General features: G+C 44.3%; 1 protein-coding gene across 7 annotated transcripts in view; it reads left to right on the plus strand.

Moving 5' to 3' along the window:
* Nucleotides 1-20: 20 nt before the first annotated feature.
* Nucleotides 21-21,402, plus strand: part of MBD5 (methyl-CpG binding domain protein 5) — a 115,568-nt gene continuing 94,186 nt past the window's right edge. For all 7 annotated transcript variants that reach the window (XM_041403498.1, XM_041403479.1, XM_041403488.1 and 4 more), the window contains exon 1: nt 21-409. The gene's annotated coding sequence lies outside the window, so the exon portion shown is untranslated. The remainder of the gene's footprint in view (nt 410-21,402) is intronic.

Genomic DNA, 21,402 nt, shown 5'->3' on the forward strand with positions numbered 1-21,402 from the left:
GAAGTCGTCGTCCCCGCATGCGCGGTGGCGGCCGCCGCTGCTGCCTCCCCTCCTCTTCCTCCTCCTCCTCCTCCTCCTTCTCCTCCTCCTCCTCCTCCTTCCCGACAGCGGCGGCGGCGATGAGGAGGAGCGCGGGGGGGGGCGGCGGCGGGACGGCCGGTTGTTCGCGCCGCTGAAGGGACACGAAGCAGCGCCGCGCCGAGGCGGGGGCGGGGGGCCCCGAGTCGCTGCCCCCCCGCAGCCCCGCCGGGGAGTTTCTTCCACATCCACCCCCAAACACACCGAGACCCCCCACCCCCCCGCCGTCCCTCGGGGGCGGCCCCGCGGAGCGCCGCTCCCTCCTCCTCCTCCCCCTTTATTACCCTTTGTGTGCGTCTCCGCCTTCCTCCCTGCGCCCGGGGGCCCTGAGGTGAGTGCGGGGGGAGCGGCGGGGCGGGGGGGGGCTGTTTGTTTACCCCGTGTTTACCCCCTGTTTACCCCGGGGGGGCACCGCCTGTCACTTCGGGCCCCTTCCCGGCGCCCCCCGCCCCAGCTTTGTTGTCGGGGGATGCTCCGGGGATGCTCCTTTGGGCCCCTCCGGAGCGGGAGGGGAGGGGGGCGATGGTGGCGGGGGCGCCGGGCAAAGTTCGGGGTGGTGCGGTGGGTGCTGAGCCCCGGCCGAGTCCCGAAAGTGTTGTTTTCCCGGGATAACAGCGAGCCCCCGGCGTTGCCCCCCCAGTTTCCAGGCCGTTGTTTGACTTATTGTTTGAGTTATTAAACCCCTGCGGTGGTGAAGGTACAAAGACCACTTGTACAAAGACCCTTTGCCGAGCTGAACTTCCAGGGATAGACAGTCCAGGAGCTGGACTTGGTGTTTGCGGGGTTGGGATGTGGTTTGGTGGCAGCCCCTGGTTGTCGGTGGTGCCCGGCTATATTTGGGCAATGGTTTGTTCAAATATATATGTCGGGATGTGTTTTTCCATGGCTTTCTGCTGGGGAGGCCAAGTGTCTCCATCCCCGCTGGCCGTGTTGGTCAGGTGCTGCTGGTGGACTGGCCTGACCATGTTTTCTGCTGGTTCGAGGGAAACTTACGTGTTCAAACGTCTGAAATAGGTTAAAATGTAATGGCTTTAAATGTCAAACTAAATTCTGGACTCGAGGAGATGTTGGGAGAAGCCTTCTAGATGTTTGCAAGGATCCAGAAGTAAGAGTTGGAGCATTAACACAGAGTTGAAATGAGACAGTCCCCTACACAAGTAGGATGTTTATATTGAAATTGCTGTTGTCTGCTTATTTCTGGAGCTTAATTATGTCCTCTGTAATTTCCAAAAGACGGTTGGAGTGCTTTGGTTTATTTTGGGCTTATTATTTTTGGTTTATTAAGCGCTGAGCACAGAACCATGGAGTAGGCCATGGGTGTGTGTTCCAGAGGGGCATCCCAGTTAAATGGTGGTCAGCAGAGAGTGTGCGTGTCACTGTGCCTCATGCTGAAGGATGCCCACAAGAAAGAGCTCTCCTGGCATGCTGGGCTGTCTCCCATTTCTAATTTGTACCCACGTGTGTGGTGGGAAGCAGCAGTTTTGGGGTCGGGCTGGGAAGAGTTTGCGAGAGCCGTAATTTGGTGAGGTGGAAGGAGCAGGAGAAGACCAGAGCTGGATTGATACTGGACAATGTTGTGATGGAGAATTGGAATCAGCAGCCATAACTGTAGTTCTTTCTAATAGTTTGCTGTTAGTTTTCTTTTTTGCTTGTAATAACTTTGGGTTTAAACATGTGGAGAAAAAAACCTCGACGGCGTCAGTCCCCAAAATCAGCAGATCTGTGTATAAACACCCATGATTTAAACATGTGGCTCTCCTTTTAGTTTACTACAGGTAGGAGTTGGACAGCAAAAGCCTGTCCAAGAGTAAAGGACATCATTTCATTATTTTATTTCATGACACTGCTGCTTTTCTTAGTCTGAGATCCCATTGATCTGCTTTCCTCTGTTCATGGAAGTCTATAGTGCCTGCAGGATTACATTCCCCGTGTATGTAGAGCTGCAGCTCTGCCCCCAACTTCCACATCCTACAGTGGTGTGATACAGTAATTATTACAGAGATTTAACCATCTCCTTGTGTTTTGGGCTTTAAAGTACCTGTGGTTTGGTTTAATATGGTTACACAGTGAAATTGAACAGGATTTTGAAGCTGGGCAGAATAATTCAGGGGTTTTTCTTGCTTTAAATCCTAGAGATAAAATTACTGATAAGCCTTCATTTCCATAGGCCTCCAGTCCTGCAGCCAAGTCTGTGCTGGAGGGAGAGCTGTGGGATTGGGGTGGGAAGGGCCCTCTGAAGGAAGCACTGCTGGGACTGGGATTCTGGGTGGCAATTCCTGCACAAAGGGGTCTCAGGCTAATTTGGGCTTTCTGGCTGCTGTCACAACCTTCCAAAAGCTGAAGGAATTGGATCTTTCAACCTGTGCTAGGAAAGATTGTGAATTATCAACAGCTGTAACTAAAAGGCAACAATTTCCTTTTATTTGGGTTCTTAAGCTCTTTTTGCTGCTATTATTGGGATATTTGCAGGTGCAGATTGCTTTTGGCAAAACTTGGTTCGGATTTTCCAGTTCTTTATCTTTGGGGACAGAATTAACAATTATTTTGCTGTATTCTGGGTCAGTGTCTTCCTGGGCTCTAAGGGCAGATAGTTTGGAGTTAGCAAGGCCCTGCCATGGCTGTGCTGAGCATAAAGATGGTGTTTAGGCCTGGCTTTAATGTTTCTGTGGAGCTTGCTGCCATACCTTCCTTCCTTTGTGGACAGATGAGTTGGTCTCTATTTGGATTAGGGAGGCGGATGTTTGAGGAGAATCTTTATGATGCAATACCTTCAATAATTGAACTTTTCTTGCAGTCCTTTCGTTCTTGGGCTGTGGAGGGATCAGTGTTTCTCCTTGTTCAAAAGCACTGGAGATCCTGGCATCAGTCACATTCCTCTCCAGGATGGAATGCCTTGGGATTCAGCTGGGTTATTTAATTCGCTTTGTCAGTGGATTTTTATTTTTTTTTTTCCCTACTGTTCCTCACCATTTTTCCTCCTCTGTGGAAGATCAGTGGCTGGAATACAGTCTGTAAGTCCACCATGAGTTTGTGGCCCAGCAGCCAGTGCTCCCTGTGGATGTTCCCTGTGGAAAGAGCAGGCCAGGTGGGAGGCCCCTCGTGCCCATCTGGAGCCCCACTAATGTCCCAGTGTCTCTCTATGGGCTTAAGAGGCCACGTGCAGTTCAGTCTCAAAGCAGTTCAGTCTCATCTGTTCATGGCCATGGACACAAATTTTGAAAGTGACTGAGCTTCTTTTACAAAAATCCTGCCAAAACTTCGGGAAGGTGGGGAATTCTGTTTGTTCTTTCAGGCTTGTTGGGTTGTCTGAGGGTTTTGTTTTGTTTGGTTGTCCCTGTGTTGGTTCTTGTTCTGTCCCAGTGGAAATCAGAATTACCATTGCATTCAAAAATAAAAAGATACAGGATACATTTATTTCCTTTTTAATGCTCTTGTGTCATTAAGGACCTGCTTATTCTTTTAAAGAGTTACTTGAACGTTGGAAACCACAGGCTCTCATTGGCTTTTCCTTGTATTTATTTTTGGAACTATTAGATGGAATAATACTGCTCAATCAGTTTCAAATGGGCCTGCACAGGAACCAAAGCTGGTATTAGGGATGAAATTTTGGAAGAACATTGCAAATAGCTTTCAGGATGCTTTAATTTTTCTCTGTGTATCTGGACCTAAATGAAGAGGGAATAAAACAAAAAGCAGCAGTTAAGAAATTGAGAAGTGCTGACTCCTTCCCTCTTTTGAATTCCAAGTTCTTTATTATAGCAATTTCTATTTCCTTGATGAATCGTCTAGAAAGGAGTTCAGACTTGGTACTATTTTTAAATCAAGGTAAAATTTGTCAAAATCCCTTGGACTACGATGTTAAAAAGTGTATGAGTACACATGCAAATGAGTTTAGCTGCATACACAAATAGATAAATATACAAACGAGTATCTACAAGCAGCTAATTTGAACTTTCCAGTGGTGCTTTAGGGTCCTTGTGTGCATTGTGAGCCCTCAGCTCCAGGCTGGCAGCAGCAGTCACTGAGAGCCCTGCCATGGCTATTCATAGAGCTTTGTGAAATGAGTTGGTCATCTGGCTTTATCTGCAGCCTGACAGGTGCTCCCAGCCCCAAAATCTCCATTGCCTCCCATCCTTCCCCTGGGAATGACCCAGGAACAAATCCTGCAGTGGTTTCAGTTGTTGGCTCTTTAGGCGGGAGCTGGAGATGCCCAAGATGCATTTCTTGTTTGTTTGAGGAGGTTTTTTCTGAAATATTCTGTTTTCAGGAGCTTTAATGTGCTTTAAAATGAAGTGGTAAAATGCTTGAAAATTCTTTTTTATGTTTCTAAGCAAACCTTTATACTTTCATTTATTACTCTGGTTAAATTCAATGTGCTGTTTATTTTGTATATTTTTATTTTCCAGAAAATGTTTTAAAGCGAGCAATATTTTAAAAATTCTTATCCTGTCACAATATCTGATAACCAGAACTCATAGAAGCAATATATTAATTCATTACTTTGCTATGAGGTAAAATTGAAGCTTGGGTTAAAAAAAAATGTATATTGTCATAATTTTTGCTTAGTCCACATTTTCAGTGGCATTAAATGCAGAATTATTTTGGTGTCTGAGTAATCTGAAATGTAAATAGCATCTGAAATATGAGGGCCCTTGGTTTGCAGCATCAGTAGCGTGGCCTCGCTCAGGAAAATTCCCAAGTGAGGGAAGCAGAACAGTTGTCAATTGTTTGCACAACAAATCCTGCTGGATCAAATGGTGATATTCCCAACGTTTAGATCAAGGAAGGCACGAGATAATGTTGCCTTGTACCCCACTGCCAAAGGAAACAAACACAGCCTAAGTTAGGAGAAAATTTGGCCAGCCAGAACCTGGGCCTACATATCAGAAATACAGATAGTCAGAATTTTCCATTCGTGCTGCCTAATGGTTGAAAAACATGGAAATTCAATTTCACTTGGCCAATTTTAGACTTGGTTTTTAAGCTCTGGTAGATGATTGCCAACATGTTATTTAGGATTATCTGTTGTGACAAATTAAAGGCTTGATCAAAATCCGTGAAATGTTTGGGTTTGTCTTCATCCTTGAAGCTTTTACCTGTCTACTTCATGTATATTTATATATTTATATAGGTGACTAGGCCCACCAGAATGAGTACAAATTTCATGTGTTTTGGTAAGAATGATTCTGCAGCTTCAGTCTAACCAAGACACATGAAATAATGAAAATAATAAACATAGCCTTATATTTTTGGTTGTGTTTGTCCCTAATCTATTTAATTTAATTTTTTTTTACTTTTAAGACTGATGCAATGAAGCTTTATGCATCTATTTAATTTTTTTTTATAAGCACACTGTCAATTTAAGGAGATAAATTTTATTTATTTTAACTGTGTGTAGCAGAGAAGCACAAAAAAAAATTGTGCTGGATCCTCTCATCCAAACTGTAGATAAGAAGAGTTTTTTTCGTATCTGCTATTTTTGGAAGAAAACACTGCAAAAGTGAACAAATGAGATCATTGATTCAAGAAACAAAGTAGTCAGGAATCTGTAGTGAGCTGTTTTTTTCAGAACAGAACTTCCTTTTGTCTTTTAGGGGTTGGGGGCAGGAGAGGGATACGTTGTTCCCTCGTAATCTTTATGGGGAAGAGGCTTGGATCAGATTTCAGAGGTGGATGTGTTGGTGATGCAATGTGGTGTTGTCTTGTTGTTCCTGAACGTGCCTGCCTGCAGTGGCAAATGTTGTAAAGATTTCTGGCTTTTTAGTTGTTCTGGAAGGCTCAACCCATGTTTGTCAAGGAGTAGTTCCCTTTGCAAACAGTGATTTTGCTCAAAAAATATGAATTCTCCTCATTTATGCTATGCTAGGAAAGGTTTGGTTTTTGGAGATGCTGTTTAAAATTACTTTTCCTCCCACATTTTGTCCCAGGGGAATTGCTGGGTTTGGGAGCTGGAGCCCAGTGGAAGGTTTGTTTGTGCTGATGGAATCAGAGCCCCTGGCCAAGGCAGGCAAACCCCAGTGAGAGCTGAACCTTCCCGGGCCTCACATCAGCCTGCCCAGGGAGCTGCAGAGAGGATCACAGCCAAGCACTGGCCTGAGATTCCCTCCAGAAATTCCTTCCACTGCTTCCTTTCAGGTTCACAACTGGAAAGACTGGGATCTGTGTTTGGGATTGTGGCTCTTTAAGGTTTCCAGTGGAAGTTTTGTCCTAAATAAGGGCTAAATATCAGAGCAGGTATCAAAATTCTTCTACCACAACCCTTGAGTTGTCCAAACTCAAAGCACTGTTGGCTTTTTCCTGTTAAGATAATTTAAACACTGAGGGCTGGGAAATCCCACCTGCTCAGGGTAGCCAGAATGGACAAGAAAACGAACCAAAAACTAAACCCAAAAATTCCATGTAATACTCAAAACATGTGAATGGTGTTTGAGTTTAAGGACCATGTCCTTAAAAATCTGTGAGTTGTTGGAGCCTTTTAAAACCCACGTGGCTCCCCTTGAAGTTGCCTGGGTGTTATTAAGTAATAAAACAGGGCTGTGTCTGTGGGCCAGCTGAAGCAAACCATATCTGGGCTGGAGGCTATTGGTTCCTCACCTCTGTTTTAAAATTAGTCCAATCATTTGCAGCGTGATTCATTTCTAAAAATGACTTGTCCATCTGTGCAGGGTGCCCTGGCTGGAGCGTTGCAGTGCTGCTGGGGCTTTGCTGGAAGTTGTGTTACTCTCAGGACATCTTGGAGCTGTTGTATCCCGCTTTTCTTTGATAAAAATGTAAATTCAGGCATTAAGCTGGGTATAAAAACTGTGGTGTGGGTGATTTTGGTTTTTGGAAATAGCTATCCAATGTTTTAGCTGCTCTTGAGACTCCACTAGTAAATATGTAGATACAAAATCTTCAAGGAAAAAAAATAAATGTAGTAATAATGTCTATTCTGTTTTCACTGCTAAAATATTTATCAATTTCTTAGGTGTTGGGTCAAGCCCTAAATCTGAATTTTTTGAGTTGTAACTTCACAAAGGTCTTGGGGAACAAAACTTTTAACAAAGTAATGTTCCCCCCAAAGTTGGGCAGCTCCTTCATCAGCTGCCCTGTGGGTTCCTGGCGGGTCACCTTCCACCTGGAGCTTTCTTCCCAGAACTCTGGGGATTCCTGGGCTTTTCCCTATGCTGCTTTCCCTGAAAGCTTCACAGTTATGAGTCAGTTCTTAATCATCTTCTGTAACTCAGGTCCTTTGATGGAAGAGTCCTGCTAAGGATCTGCAGACATTTCGAATCTGCAGAATTTAGGAGCATGTCCCTGGAACTTAAAAGTAAACAGAAAATCAAGACAATATTTTGAATTTTCATTTTTATGTTAAAGGAACTTAGATGCCAGTAAAAGTATTCCCTTGTGTAAAAGTAGCATAATTTTTCTCTAAGTAGTAATTACCAGACTAATAACTGTTGCTTTGTCAGAGAAGGAATATATAAACTTTGGAGAGCCTGTTGTTACATTTTTTTAATTTTCAAAGAAAAAAATCAAAAAGAACTGGTCAATACTTTCTCCAAGTATTGATCTATGCTAAATAAAACTAACTTTAACTTTATTCAGGTTTTTTTTTTGATATTACAAATATGATACAAGAGCCTGAGAGAGACTTATCCCGTAGATGAACGGTTGGAAGTAGGTTGTTTTCATTTTTAATGTTGCTGCATTCAAAAAAAAACAGTAAAAAAACTGTTAATATTCAGCTTTTGCTAATTATTCCAAATCACTACACTACTTTGTGTGGAATTTATTGATGGTATATGTGAGTATGGAATGTTTCTGGTCAATTATAGAAAAAATGAAATGCTTTTTACTTTGTGTTCTGGTAGATAGTAGTCAAAGGCATTTGTGATATAGGAAATGTTCAGTACAATGGTGGTGAATGTAAACTGAATTGTTGCTGATGGTGAACCTTAAATTGAGGAGATTTTAAGGCATCTCCAGTTGTTGTCTTGAAAGAAAGCTCTTTATAGAGGTTTTTATTGAATGTCCCAGTGTTGGGAGTTGGTTGTCCTGGGCTCCAGAGGTCTTCACAGGCAGGTAGGATTTTGGGATTAGGTTCTGTGAACCTGCATGTTCATCAAAAATTCCCAAATAATTGTTGGGGTTTTTTTTAATCTCTGCATTAATCCTGTCCAGTGTAATCCGTAATTATCTGTCCTCAATTTGCACGGACTCTCCTGTTGTTTACTCCTGCTTTACTCACCTACTTTATTGTGCCCCAATAGACATTCCTAACAAGTTACTAACTCTGAGTTGCCTTGGGAATTGTCTGTGTGTTTTTGGGTCAGCGAGTTCATCACCCCACAAAAAAACCCATCCAACTTCAGGGAATGGATCCACTGGGCTGAAATATTTTGATTTTTTGTGCGCAGGGTGGTGGAGCTGCTTCAGGGGAGGGGGAGTTCCGTGGAGCTGCAAGGTGCAGCCTGTGGATAACCCCTGGTGCTGCTCTCTGTGGTTTTGGGGTTGGGGAACGGGGGGTTTGGCTCCCCAAAAAGGAGCAGGGAGGGCAGGGCTGTAACTGAAAGCTGCTGCGGGGCCTCGGGGCCGCAGGAGGAAGGAAGAGAGCGGGGAAACGTTCGGAAGAGGCAGAGGCTGGGGAGAGGGGCTGGTGGGCAGGAGCAGGGAGGGAAGGGGATGAGGCAGAGCTGGAGTTTGGGGCAGAGTTAGTCAGGGCTGTAATGAAAATGAGGGGAATTTGGGGAGTAGGGGCCTGTGGGAGTGTGTAAATGGTTTGCCTTGACAGAGGGGAGCAGATCAGAGAACCATGGAATGGTTTGGGATGGAAGGGAGCTTAAAGCTCATCCCATTCCACACCATTCCATGGTTGGGTCATCTAGCCTGGCCTTGGAGACTCCCAGGGATCCAGGAGCAGCCACAGCTTCTCTGGGCACCTGTGCCAGGGCCTCCCCATCCTCCCAGGGAACAATCCCTTCCCAATCTCCCATCCATCCCTGGCAGTGGAAGCCATTCCCTGTCCCTCCATCCCTTGTCCCCAGTCCCTCTCCAGCTCTCCTGGAGCCCCTTCAGGCCCTGCCAGGGGCTCTGAGCTCTCCCTGGAGCCTTCTCCAGGTGAGCACCCCCAGCTCTCCCAGCCTGGCTCCAGCTTTGGATGGAATATGATGGGAAGGGGAGCTGGTGACTCTTGGTGGGAAAACCCACCTGGCAGCTTCCTGAAGCCACAAGTATCAAGAATATTTTCACACAGTATCAACCAGAAAGTGCTGCTTAATCACAGCCTTTACATCCAGCAGCCTCAGAATGATTTGAAAAGGGAAGTAAACAGGCCTGTGAGTGTATAAATAATTCCATAATATTGCCACTGTTGCTGCCTCAACTTGGAGGAGCTGGGAGTTGCTGCTGAGCGGGCCTGGCTGGGCAGCCAGCCCTGCTGCTCTCAGACCGGTGATGCCTTGAGAAGGCTGCCCTAGAACATCCTAATGTGAAGCCTAGACTTGGAAACTAAAGCAGCACAGAGTCTGAAAAATGGAAAAGCTAAACTTGAGGCATCATCAGGACCTGTATCAGTGCCCCAGAAATGCTTTCAGATCTTGGAGGGCTTTGGCCTGGATGTTTGGGTTTCCAGGAGGGAAGTCTCCAGGAGCTCAGTCCATGACTGGAGCTGGGTTCTCCTTTGTCCCACCGCGGTTCTGCTCTCCTCCCAGCTCTCCTGGGCAGCCCATCCATGGCTGAGTTTTCCTAGGAAAGCATCCCACTGTGGAGAGGATGGCTGGAATGCTGTGCATGCCTTGCCTGTGTTGTGTTTACTTTGACTTTATTCTCCTTGCTCGTCCCCTGAGTAAACAATCCTAATCCAGTGCTGCACATCCAAGGCAGCTCTGCTGGATCTCAGAGAACCTCCCTGCCTTTCTGTGCCTCCTTTTGCCATCAAACACAGTATTCCTGGGCTGGGAAAACCACTGATTTATATGGATTATTCTAATCCAACATCATGCAAGCAAAATCAAAAAATAGTTTGACTACCTAATGATTCAGAAATGCAGACGTGTTGCCAAAAATTTTAGCATTTGTTAGCTTTACACTTGAGCAAATGCATTCTGGTAGAGAATTGAACTTCTTTATTTTAACTCTTATCTGCAGAGTTTTAAGGCTTAGGAATTTATTCCACCAAAAAAAAACCAAAAAACCAAACAACATAATTTATAATTCTGACAAATATGGAAATTAAATTTAAAGTCTTTAAATTTCTTGTATTTTCCTCTTTTTTTGGAATAAATATTTCTGAATTTATAAATACAGGGACAAACATTTTTCCCTTTAAATACAGCCAGAAAAGTTTCTTGTTTTGTTAAACAGGAGCTCTAATATGATTTAGCATTTTCTACTTTGAGATAATGAGTTGAAGCAGGGCTTTAATGAAATAAATTCAGTGTAGCTTAGTGAGGAAAGAGAGTTTCTCTTGAATAACTCCGTTTCTTTCCAGTGCTTAAGTATTTCAATACAAACAGGAACTACATTTTTGGAGGAACCTCAGCAGAAGAAGGAGCCAGATGTGTTCATTTTATAAGCATTAAACAATCTGCATTCTAAGAATTACTCTCTGATCCCTTTGAACTCAAGGAGTGACTAAATGATTTTCTGTCTCTCTATTGGACAGTGTTTTTCTGTGCATTTGTCAGTCATAACCAGAGCCTTGATATTGCTGTAATGTGAAAAATATCAGGAACAATGTGGGATTTTAATTCTTTGTCACTGTCTTCTGTAAAAATTATTTTGGACCTAATACAGGGGAATAATTTTACATAGTTGCATAAAGAATAAAAAAATTGGTAATTTAGGATGAGCAGACCTCTTATCAGTGCAGAAACTTGATTTCTGAATTTAATTTCTGTTGGATAATGTGAACTCAAAGTACTGATACTATTCTTTGTTAGCTTCTGGTTAACTGGAGCTTACTAAAAATGAACTTAATTTTAATTTTTTTTTCCTGTTCTACCTGAAAAAAAAAAATCCAAAACTCAAACCTGTCCCAAAATACTGTGTTTTTGTCTAAATTACCACGGCTGTACATTTCAAATAAATATTCTCCTATAGTTCTGTCACAAGCAAGAAAAAGGGATTTGTTCAATCAGCTGAAATGAAATTATCTGCAAACCAGCAATGAGTTCCTTATGCATTTCCCCCATGATTCACTGTCTGATGAAAAATATGTTAATATTTGTTATAATTTATAAACCAGATTTGAGAGGATTTGGGGTTTTATTTAGGTTTTATATAGTAACACACAAGTCCATTGAGTCTTTGACATCAGACAGATGGGAGGGACTTGAACCAAGTGAAATTACCTGTTCTGCATGAATCTCTCAGAATCTTGCTCCTTAACAAGTTCTTCTCACTACTCTAAAATACAAAATTTTAAAATCAAATGGAAATGTTTTGGATAAAAGTGAGGAAAATAAAAAATTCCTGAAAACATTCCAGTATAAAGTATTACATGGGAAATACATGGAATTATTCAGTGTTTAAAAGTGCTGGTTTTGTTTTCAATCGTAGCCAGGGAGCTTTGTGTTACTTTTACATGACTTTTACTTTATTTGGCTTTTTTATGTAGAAAAGTGATACATTCTTTCATTTTCTAATATGTTTTAGTGTTACTTCCTGTGATTTGGTGCTGCCATAAATAATATTAAATATTAATAACATGGTTTGGGTACAGAAAGTTGTAATTAATGCCTGGGCAGAGCACTGTGTGTTTCTGGAGAGAAATCTATTCGGGTTTAGGGGGACAATTACTTTTTCTGTGTGTTGTTTGGGGGTTGTTATCCCACTTCCCTCTGGCCTGGATGGGCTGGTGCCTCTCCCGAGGTCAGCTGATGTTTCATAGTAGAGTGCAGCATATTTTTCTCTGTGCAATGAAAAAAGAAGTTTTATGACCTGAGCAAAACACTTTCCCCATTTCTGTAGAGACTTTTAGTGTCCAAAAGCTTTTCATAAATACAGCTATAGAATACCTAAGGCTATTCAATTCATCTTCTCAAGGGCAAAGGATTTTTTTTTTTTCCTTTTTTGATTAAATTTTTTGGAGAAAGGAAGCTGTCAGAACAGACTTTATAGTTTTGCCTTTGTTGAATTGACACTCTATAAAATTTTATTTTAGCAGATTCGATACGAGAGGGAAGCAAACGATAGACTCCAAGTAGGGCAGAAAAGAAAGTTGTAGGTTATTAAATCTTTTCAAGGAGAAAAGGAAGTAGTTCAGTGTGCTCACACAGGTTCCTGTGTCAGCAGTTGGGAAGCCTGGCAGAGATTATCTCCAGGCAGCAGCAGGTTAAGGAGGACGGAGTGGGAAGGGGACGCGGAACTTCCAGCAAGAAGGAAATTGAGATATTTAACCTGATTCAGAGCTGGGTTTGCTTTGGATCTCGTTTTACTCTGCAGTCCTTGAGCTGCGATGTGAGAGGGTTTGGAGCACGCAGGTTAAAGAGTGAATTTCAGTGTTGAAACAGACGTCTTAATAGAATTGTTCATTTTTTTAGAATGAATGTATCGTTAAGGAGAAATGATAGCAACACGGAGATAAATTGGAATAATTTAACATTTAACACATGGCTTGGGTTTTGGGGCAGGGAGGGTTTCCACCCCACATTGCTCTCCATGGACATCCATCCACAGGGAATGCTTTCCATCCCATCCTGCTCTCCATGGACATCCATCCACAGGGAAGGGTTTCCACCCCCCCCTGCTCTCCATGGACATCCATCCACAGGGAAGGCTTTCCACCCCACCCTGCTCTCCATGGACATCCATCCACAGGGAATGGTTTCCACCCCACCCTGCTCTCGATGGACATCCATCCACAGGGAAGGGTTTCCACCCCACCCTGCTCTCCGTGGACATCCATGAAAGTTTTGCTGGGAGCTGCCCCTGTCCTAAGGATTAATGGGATTGATTAATGGGATTATTTTGGGATCCTTTGGCCCCAGGGTCCGTGCCATGCTCTGTCAGCTCCGTTCTTTGTGCCGGGTGTGTTGGGTGTTTGGGGGTGAGCTCGGTGAGCCCCCTCAGCTGGGTGTGTGCCCAAAACTTAGCAGCATTCCCAGCAGGATCCACGGGCTGTGCTCCCATCCCTGGGGCTGGCAGTGCCTCTGGAAGGCTCTGGAGCCAGCAGGGTGTGGGTGGGAGGTGGAGCCAGGTGAGCCATGGAGGCTCTCGGAGCAGTCGTGTCCCTGCCAGTTGGGACTTGTGGGAGCCTGGCAGGGATCAGGAGCACAGCCCTTCACTGCAGTGTCATTCTCTCAGAAAATTGCTTCTTGTTTTAGGGGATTGGCCTGCCTGGTGCTTGATACCGACTGTGCTGGGGAGGGGAAATCAGAGAGATAAAATCCTAGAGAAATGTTTGTGTTGTCCTGCATGGGACTTGACTGGGAGAATTCCACTTGTCCTGTGCCTAGGCAGGGCAATGAGAAGTGTTCCAGCAGCCTGACAGCAGGTGAACGTTCTCCAGACTGCAGCAGTTTGGGAATCAGACCTTCTGTTTTGGGAAGTTGTCATTTCTGCAGTCATGGAGACGCTCATTAGACATCTCACATTCAATATGCAGCTTATTGAGCAGTTGGCTGAGAAATGATGAGCAGAACAATTGCATCTTGAGGGAAAGCTGCTTTTGGAGAGGATGGGCTTCCCTGGGTTAATCATGGACACGTAATTGTTTAAATTTCTGAAATTAATCTGAAGATGCTGCTGGACATGGCTGCTTTTCTGATGGTATGGGATATAGGTCCAGGTGCTTTAGGGTCATACTTTTGCTTTGTGTGAAGATCTAGAAGGAGCAAATCCAGTTTGGTGGCAAGGATGTAACCTGTGAGGAAGTTTATTTTTTATATGCTGGTGTTAGAAACCCTGAGACCCTTCAGTAATGAGGTGGAATGAGGTGAGATGGGTGCAAAAACTTCCAAAACTTAAAATGACATTGCATTAAAAAATAAATGAAAAACAAAGCATGAAACGAACCAGAAGTACATGGAATAACATTCTGGTTTCTTGTCCACTGAGAAGTTCATAGTTAAAATGGTGAAAAGAAAAATTGATGCAAAATTGTACCCTTGGACACATTCTACTAAGGGTTCAGAATAGTCACTTTTTATGCACTGAGACTTCCACTAAATTCATATATTCTACAGCTTTCCTAGCACAGATAAAAGGCCCTGGATCAATGATATAATTTCCAGAATAGTCACTTTTTATGCACTGACTTTCCACTAAATTCATATAATCTACAGCTTTCCTAGCACAGATAAAAGGCCCTGGATCAATGATATAATTTACCAATTTAGACCTTAGTTTCTATTTTTAAGTAAGTGATATCTAATATTTGGTAGGGGGTTGGGAGCATCTTGTGAAGAAACATTTATCTCTAACCATTTTGGATTCTGAGGCCAGAATGAATATGGGAGAGCAGACCAAATTTACAAAATATCAGTCTGAACACAACAAAAGGACTGGGGCTTCTTTTCTTTGAGGTGGTTTTTTTGGGTGTTTTTTTGGTTTTTTGTTTTTTGGGTTTTTTTTGTTCTTTTTATCTCCTAACTGAAAAATGCTCCAGTTCTTCCCCACCCCCAAGTGAAAGAAGAATTGGAGTGCCCTAAGACAGGGAGAGAAGCAGAAAAGGTGAAAAGCCCCGAGCAGCAGGGCAGAGCAGAGGAGGCCATAAAGGGTTTGTTGTGTGGTACACAGGTTGTTAATGCTGTTAATGATTGAGCTGTTTATGGGGGATTACAAAGGGATAGGAAACGACTCTGCCCAGGAATTCCACTGAACCCCAGAGACACGAACAAAAGTTTAGCAGGATGCTGGACTGGGACTGGGCTTTGCCAGCAGAAGCTCCCCAGAGCTGGTGAGGAGCACAAACACAGGAGGCTGCAGGGTCATCCTGCTTTAAAGGGCCACCAGACGTGTCCCCTGGGCCAGAGGCTCCTGGGACACCAGGAGTCCCTGGCACTATTGAGTTACGGCGTGGTAGGGTTACAGGAGCTGGGAGTTCACAGAAATATGCTGTCATACTTGCTAGACCTGTACATCGAGTTTGGGGGTTGGGCATTTTGGTGGTTTGGTTTCTGGGGGGTTTTAATAAATGCAAACTTCCTAAACCCCACTGATAGGTAGATACTTGTTATTTGCTCTGTTGGGAGTCCATTTTAGTTGTCAAAGATCAGGAACATGGGTTTGCTACTGGTTTATGAATACTTTGGACATCCAGCTTGTTTCCCCAGAAGTGTAATGTTATGGTTTATAAACTGGAAGTCCTTTCTCCTATTTTCCCACATCATAACCAAGTTTACAGCAGCTCTGGCTGCTTCTCTTCTGGTTGTGTTTCAGGCTCAATGACTCAGGTTCTTGGGCTGTGTCCCCATGGGTGGTGACCTTAGGGAGGGCTCTGAGGAGTGCTGGGACTTGCCCTGTGTTGTGCTGTTGGAGTCTGAAATCATCCTGTCCTGCTCACAAACCCATCATGCAGAGTCTGATCACCAGGGCTATATTTAGAAATCGAGGAGGAACCTTTCCAACTCCTCGTAGTAGAGATGGGAAGAGGAGGAGTAGCCACTTGTCATTTCCCTGCAAAAGAGGCTCCACAGTCTCTAGAAACATTTCTGGTGGTGTTGAGAGGTTTGATCAGCCTCTAGCTGTGTTTTCAGTAAAAAATGCATCTTTTTGATGTTTCTTCCAAAGCCATGGACTTGTCTGTACCCTTATTAGTTCTTGGGCACATTAGGATGATGGTTATAGATGGTGCAAAGTGGTGAAAATGTTCCTTTGAGCAGTGCCAGGTTTTAGCATTAGAAGGTTCAGGGAATACTGGGCAGAGAGAAAAGCTGGAACATCCTGGCCATTGTCGTAGTCTAACGTATCAAATTACACACACAACACCCCCATTTGTGCAAAAATCATTAATCCAAACCACCTGTTTGTTGTACATGATTTTATTTCACCTATTGATGATACCAGGTCTGGGGTGAGACATCTGTGGGAGTGAAACTCCTGGCCTATTCCAAATGGGAATCCAGCTGTGAGCCATGGATCAGGTTAGCACCATTTACATGAATTAGCAAAATCCATCAGCTGCCAACCAAACTGCTGCAAGCTCCACTTCTGGCTGGAAGCTCATGCTTCCTGGGGCTAAGCTGGGTGTAGGAACTCCAGTGCAGTGGCTGCTGCAGCAATTTGAGCTGGCTCTGGCTGAGAAAGGGAGCACTGGCTCACAAGGAATCTCCCAATCCTTGGAAGGTGTTCCTGCAGCAAATTGTGAGTGTTTGGTGTGCAGGCTCCCTGCTCCTGGCATCCTGTCTGCTGGCTCTTCATAACCTATGAAATACAGAGTGGATGAATCCATTGGTTTGGGATAAATGTCACTGTTTGGGGGGTTTGCTCAGAAGTTCTTCAAAACTGGATGTAAAATGTTGCATTAAACCTTGGCAGGCAGCAGTGTGTTGCTTTGCTATTTAAGTTTGGGTTCATCTGTGAAGGGGATTTTGGAGAAATAATACTCATCTTTTCCCTTCCTCCAGAGAAAACGGAAATGTGCTGCTAAAAACTGGTGATTTTTTTACAGCTGTTTTGGACACTGGGGAGAAGGGGCAGTGGATGTGTCTGAATTCTCTCTGGAGCATTTCAGAGTATCATTTAGGAATATTTCACCGTACAGTTGTGTTCTGCCAAAGTCACAGGATCCATACTCATAAATAATTTGTGCTTTTTGTGAAGTGCCCTCCTTTAGAGCCTGCTGTGTTCAGCAGCAAGTGCAGAATGAAGGCTCACGTGATGCACGTGGGTTTAGCAGTTGATGAGCAGCTAATTAAAGGCTGCTCTGGACCTGGAAGGAGGTGCTGTGGAAATGTGTGTCCAGGAAAACAGACCTTAGGCCACCCAAAACATCTCCTGGACTTCTGGGATGGAGCTGGAAAGAATTTCCCACTTGTCCCAGTGAAGGAATGAGTGATAGTATCACGTTTTCTATTTCATGTGTGGATTATTTACAGATGGATTATTCATCTCTGCCTTTTTCTCCCCAGTACAGGAAGTTTTGCTGGCATTTAAGTAGCTTGTCTCAATTTGGATTTTTTTTTTCTTCCTTCAAAAACCAAAAGCTTTTCACTGCAAAAGAAACCTAAGGGAAAAGTTCTCTGAAACCAGGATGTGTGTGCAGAATGATGGCTGGGTGTCCACCCACAGATTAAAACATTCCTGCCAAGGGTAGCTCTGTTCAGATACAGCAAAATAGTTGTGTGGGGATTGTAAGTGGTAAAAAGTTGTTGTTGCCTGTTCTAAGAAAGTACAGAAGAGAACAAAAACCTGACTTTAGTTTAGAACTTGAATTAAAAGCCACAGAGAAGCAGGATGGAAATCCTCCAGCCTGCAGTGGCATTTATTGCCCAGGATACAGATTTGTGTTATTCCCTTTAAGAAGCTCTGCAGGACTGTTTGTGTCTGAAGTTCTGTACCTGTTACAAGTTTTTGATGTTGCAGCTAGAGGATGAAGTGTTCTCTTGTAAGTTCCTAGCTAAAGCAGGCTGAGCTCTCCTTGTCCCTTCCTGTGTCTGTCAGGCCTGGCAAAGGTGTTGGGAAAATCCTCTCACCTGCACGTTGGGAATTGGGAATTGCAGGCAGCTGCTGCTGGGCTGTGCTCCAGCTGAGAGAGGAGCAGGGCTGCAGGTCAGGGCAGGGGACTGTCACTCTCTGCCCCCATGCTCAGGTGACACCCCACCTGCAGAGCTGCCCCAGCCCTGGGGCCCAGCACAGCAGGGACCTGGAGCTGCTGGAGAGAGCCCAGAGGAGCCAGGAGCTGCTGCAGGGCTGGAGCCCCTCTGGAGCCAGCCTGGGAGAGCTGGGAATGTTCCCCTGGAGGAGGGAAGGCTCCAGGCAGAGCTCAGAGCCCCTGGCAGGGCCTGAAGGGGCTCCAGGAGAGGACAAGGGATGGAGGGACAGGAGCCAGGGAATGGCTCCCACTGCCAGAGGGCAGGGATGGATGGAAGATGGGAATTGGGAATTCCTGGCTTGGAGGGAGGTGAGGCCCTGGCACAGGTGCCCAGAGAAGCTGTGGCTGTCCCTGGGTCCCTGGAAGGGTCCAAGGTTGGAGCAGCCTGGGGCAGTGGGAGGTGTCCCTGCCCATGGCAGGGGGTGGATCAGGATGGGCTTTAATGACCCTTCTAACCCAGAGCCCAACTTCCAACCCAGTTCCAGGACTTTTTACTCCCTGGGTGCTGCCCAGGAACCTGCCCTTCCCTGTGCAGGTGTCACAGGGCTGGCATGCAGCCACCTCCTCCCTCCCTGTGCCAGCAAAGCCCAGGTGCAAAAATGACAGAGTTTGTTTGAGGTTGGTGCAGAACCTCCTCTGTGAGCACCTCCAGTCACTAATCAAGGATTCCTGGCAAGATCCATTTGGATCCTACCAAGACTTTTCCGTCACCAGTTGTGTGTTCTGTGCTCTGTAACACAGAAATAGGAATTTTTCACAACCCTCCAACAATTTGGGAAGGAAACAGACACTGCAGGTGTGTCTGGAAGCTGAGTTTGTAAACCCAGAGAAGCTTTGTGCCAGAACCTTTTTTGAAACTCAAGATGTGGTGGCTGCTTTTTAATACCTGGTGTGTCTGATTTGAAACCATCACCGTACTATTAATTAAAGAACTAAAAAGGGGGTGGTTGGTATTGTGTTGTAGTCCCTTTGGAAGCTGGAAAAGTGCCACTGGATACAGGCTTGAGTCAGTGCAGCTGAGGTAGATACAGAATTCCTGAGCAGGATGCTCTTGGCTCTGCAGTGATGAGCTCTCAGGGGCTCATTTTGGGGTTTTCCACATCAGCATTAAGATGACAGAACAAATAAACTGAGAGAACTTTGTCCCAGTGATGTCTTCAGGAACAGTGAAATTTGCATTTTCAGTTTTCCCATATAAACTTCCCAAACTTTAAAGGGAGAAGAGTGTTTCATCCTTCCTTATCTTTCCTTCTCATTGCCTTTTCTGGCCCAGGCACTTGAATATTTTAAGAAAGGGCTTCAGCATTTTGGCATTTTTAAGGACACAAACCTTCAGTGGGAAAATAGCACTTAGGTGTGGGATCATTGCTGGGGATGGGAGAGAAGAAGAAAATGAAAAAGCTGCCAGTCTCTTTGTGCTTTTTAATGGAGAGCAGAGCCAGGTCTCCAAAGGAAATGGGAAGAGGAGCTCTGCCATGAGCCTTTAGGAGACAGATCTCTTCATCTCCGTGCTCAAGTGGCTCTGCAAGGAGTGCTGGCCTGGAAATGGCCAGAAATTCACCTCTGCTGGCTTCCAGCAGTCACCGGGATTCCTTCAGTGTGCCTGGAGCAGGCTGAGCTGCAAAAAGCCCCAGAGCTGCAGAGGGACAGGCTGGGACACGCTGGGGCCACTCGCTCTGCCGGGCTGGGAATCTGGGTCATGTCTGTCTGTCCATCCCTCAGAACTGCAGCCGTGGCTCAGCCAGCCACACCTGAACAGGGGATTTCCTCCCCTGTCCCTCTTTTTTTTCTTCCCCAGAGCAAGGACAGTACAGGGGGATGCAGTGTTTGACCAGAGGAAAAGGCTTTGCTGTTTTGGTAACACGAGGGATTTATTGCTGTGACTGCTCCTGAGAGGCAGCACTTCCCTGGGTTTAGGAACTGGAAAATGAGCGTGGGTGCCTGTGTTCATCAAATATTTAATTACAGCATGTCGATGGTGCCATTACCTGAGCATAGGTGAGTGTCTGAAAGCCTGAGCTGGGCTCTTTTATATGGCCAGGATCCTCACATCCCTGCCTGGCCTCCTCCCCAGTGCAATTCCCAAGCAATTTCTCATGCCCACGTGTCTAATCCACAGTAATTCCAGGCTATGGTCATTATGTCCTAAAAAGAGAAAACATTTCCAGTCCAAAATAACCAAGGTTTACTGAAGTCATTCATATTCACACTGGCAAATATCCAAACATCTTTCTTTTTGCTTACTTCCTTTCCCATCCTCCAGCCTGCATGGGTTCTTTTCCTTAAAGAAAATAAACTTTCATTTCTAGATTTCAATGCATTTTATTGCTGTAAATCTCAAAATAGGAAGGGAAAAGGCCTTCAGGTAAAAATCAGAATTTAAAAGCTAATTCTGTCCTGTCTGGGACATTCATTCCTTATTCGTATCTTCAGTTTTAAATATGCAAATTTATTTATTTTTATCCTGCTGAGGCTGCTTCACAGAGGCAGTGTCAGAGTGGTGGTTTATACCTGAAGAGGGGTTTTTGTGTGTGGATTTCCTGGAGCTGTGAGATATGTTGTAATCAGATAGGAATTTGGGAAATGTATAGGTCTTTCAGGAATGCATAGCTCATGTTGTCATCATTTTTCAGCTCTCCACCATCCAAACTTTGCTTTAGCTAATGCAAGCCAGATGGGTTATTGCTATTTTATACACTAATATTTGTATTTAGGGTTTTTTAATGGTCTCTGCTAATACTGCTGAGGCAGTAGGAATTGTATAATTGTGATTAAGGAAATTTTTTTTTTTACTTCAGTTGTTTTGTTTGTTTCTCGGTGCTGGTTATGGATCAGGTATTGCAGAGATTTGATTATTTTATGTTTTACTAGAAAAAAAAAAGGTTGCTTAAAGATGGATTTCTGCTCTGCTTTGAAAGAAACAGAGTGGTTTATACAAATGCAATAAATAAATAAATAACTCTGGGAAAAAAAAAAAACCCTGCATGTGAGTACAATACTGCAGGAAACATGAGACAGCAGAAAACCAGCCTTCCTTGCAGAAATACTTGATCAAGCATTCTTCTCCCCTGAAGTGAAATTCAGATTAATAATGGTGACAGTTGTCAACTTCAAACCACCATCACTATTATAAGCTCAATTACAATCTATTTTCTTTGTAGATAATAATTCCAGATAAATATTGCTAAAAGCAAGCCAGAGCTGAGGAGACAAAGCAATTAAATCCCACATTAATTTGTTTACCAGTGTCACACGGAATAAATCGACTGTAAGTTTTCCTAAATGATCTGGGGAGAGCTTTTCTGTGGAATACTGGAGAGGGGGAATGTGCATTCTTTGCTGGAGTCACGTGCTTAATTAGACATTATGTAAATGATACTTTACATGACAAAAATAATCTTGGCTGAGTTCTGTGGTGATGCCAGGGCTGCCTTGGCCATGGGAAGGTAAAAAATGGGAGGAGGGAAGGAGACACAAGTGGGCAGAGCTCTGTGAACTGAATTTCAACACCAGCACTTGCTCGTTCTCTCTTTTTAAACAGTGCAACATCAGCCCCATCCATGCAGGAGTACATTTCAGCTTGA

The sequence above is a fragment of the Onychostruthus taczanowskii genome, unplaced genomic scaffold (genome assembly GCF_017590055.1).
Source record: "Onychostruthus taczanowskii isolate IOZ18803 unplaced genomic scaffold, ASM1759005v1 scaffold10, whole genome shotgun sequence".
In the NCBI taxonomy this organism is placed as follows: domain Eukaryota; kingdom Metazoa; phylum Chordata; class Aves; order Passeriformes; family Passeridae; genus Onychostruthus; species Onychostruthus taczanowskii.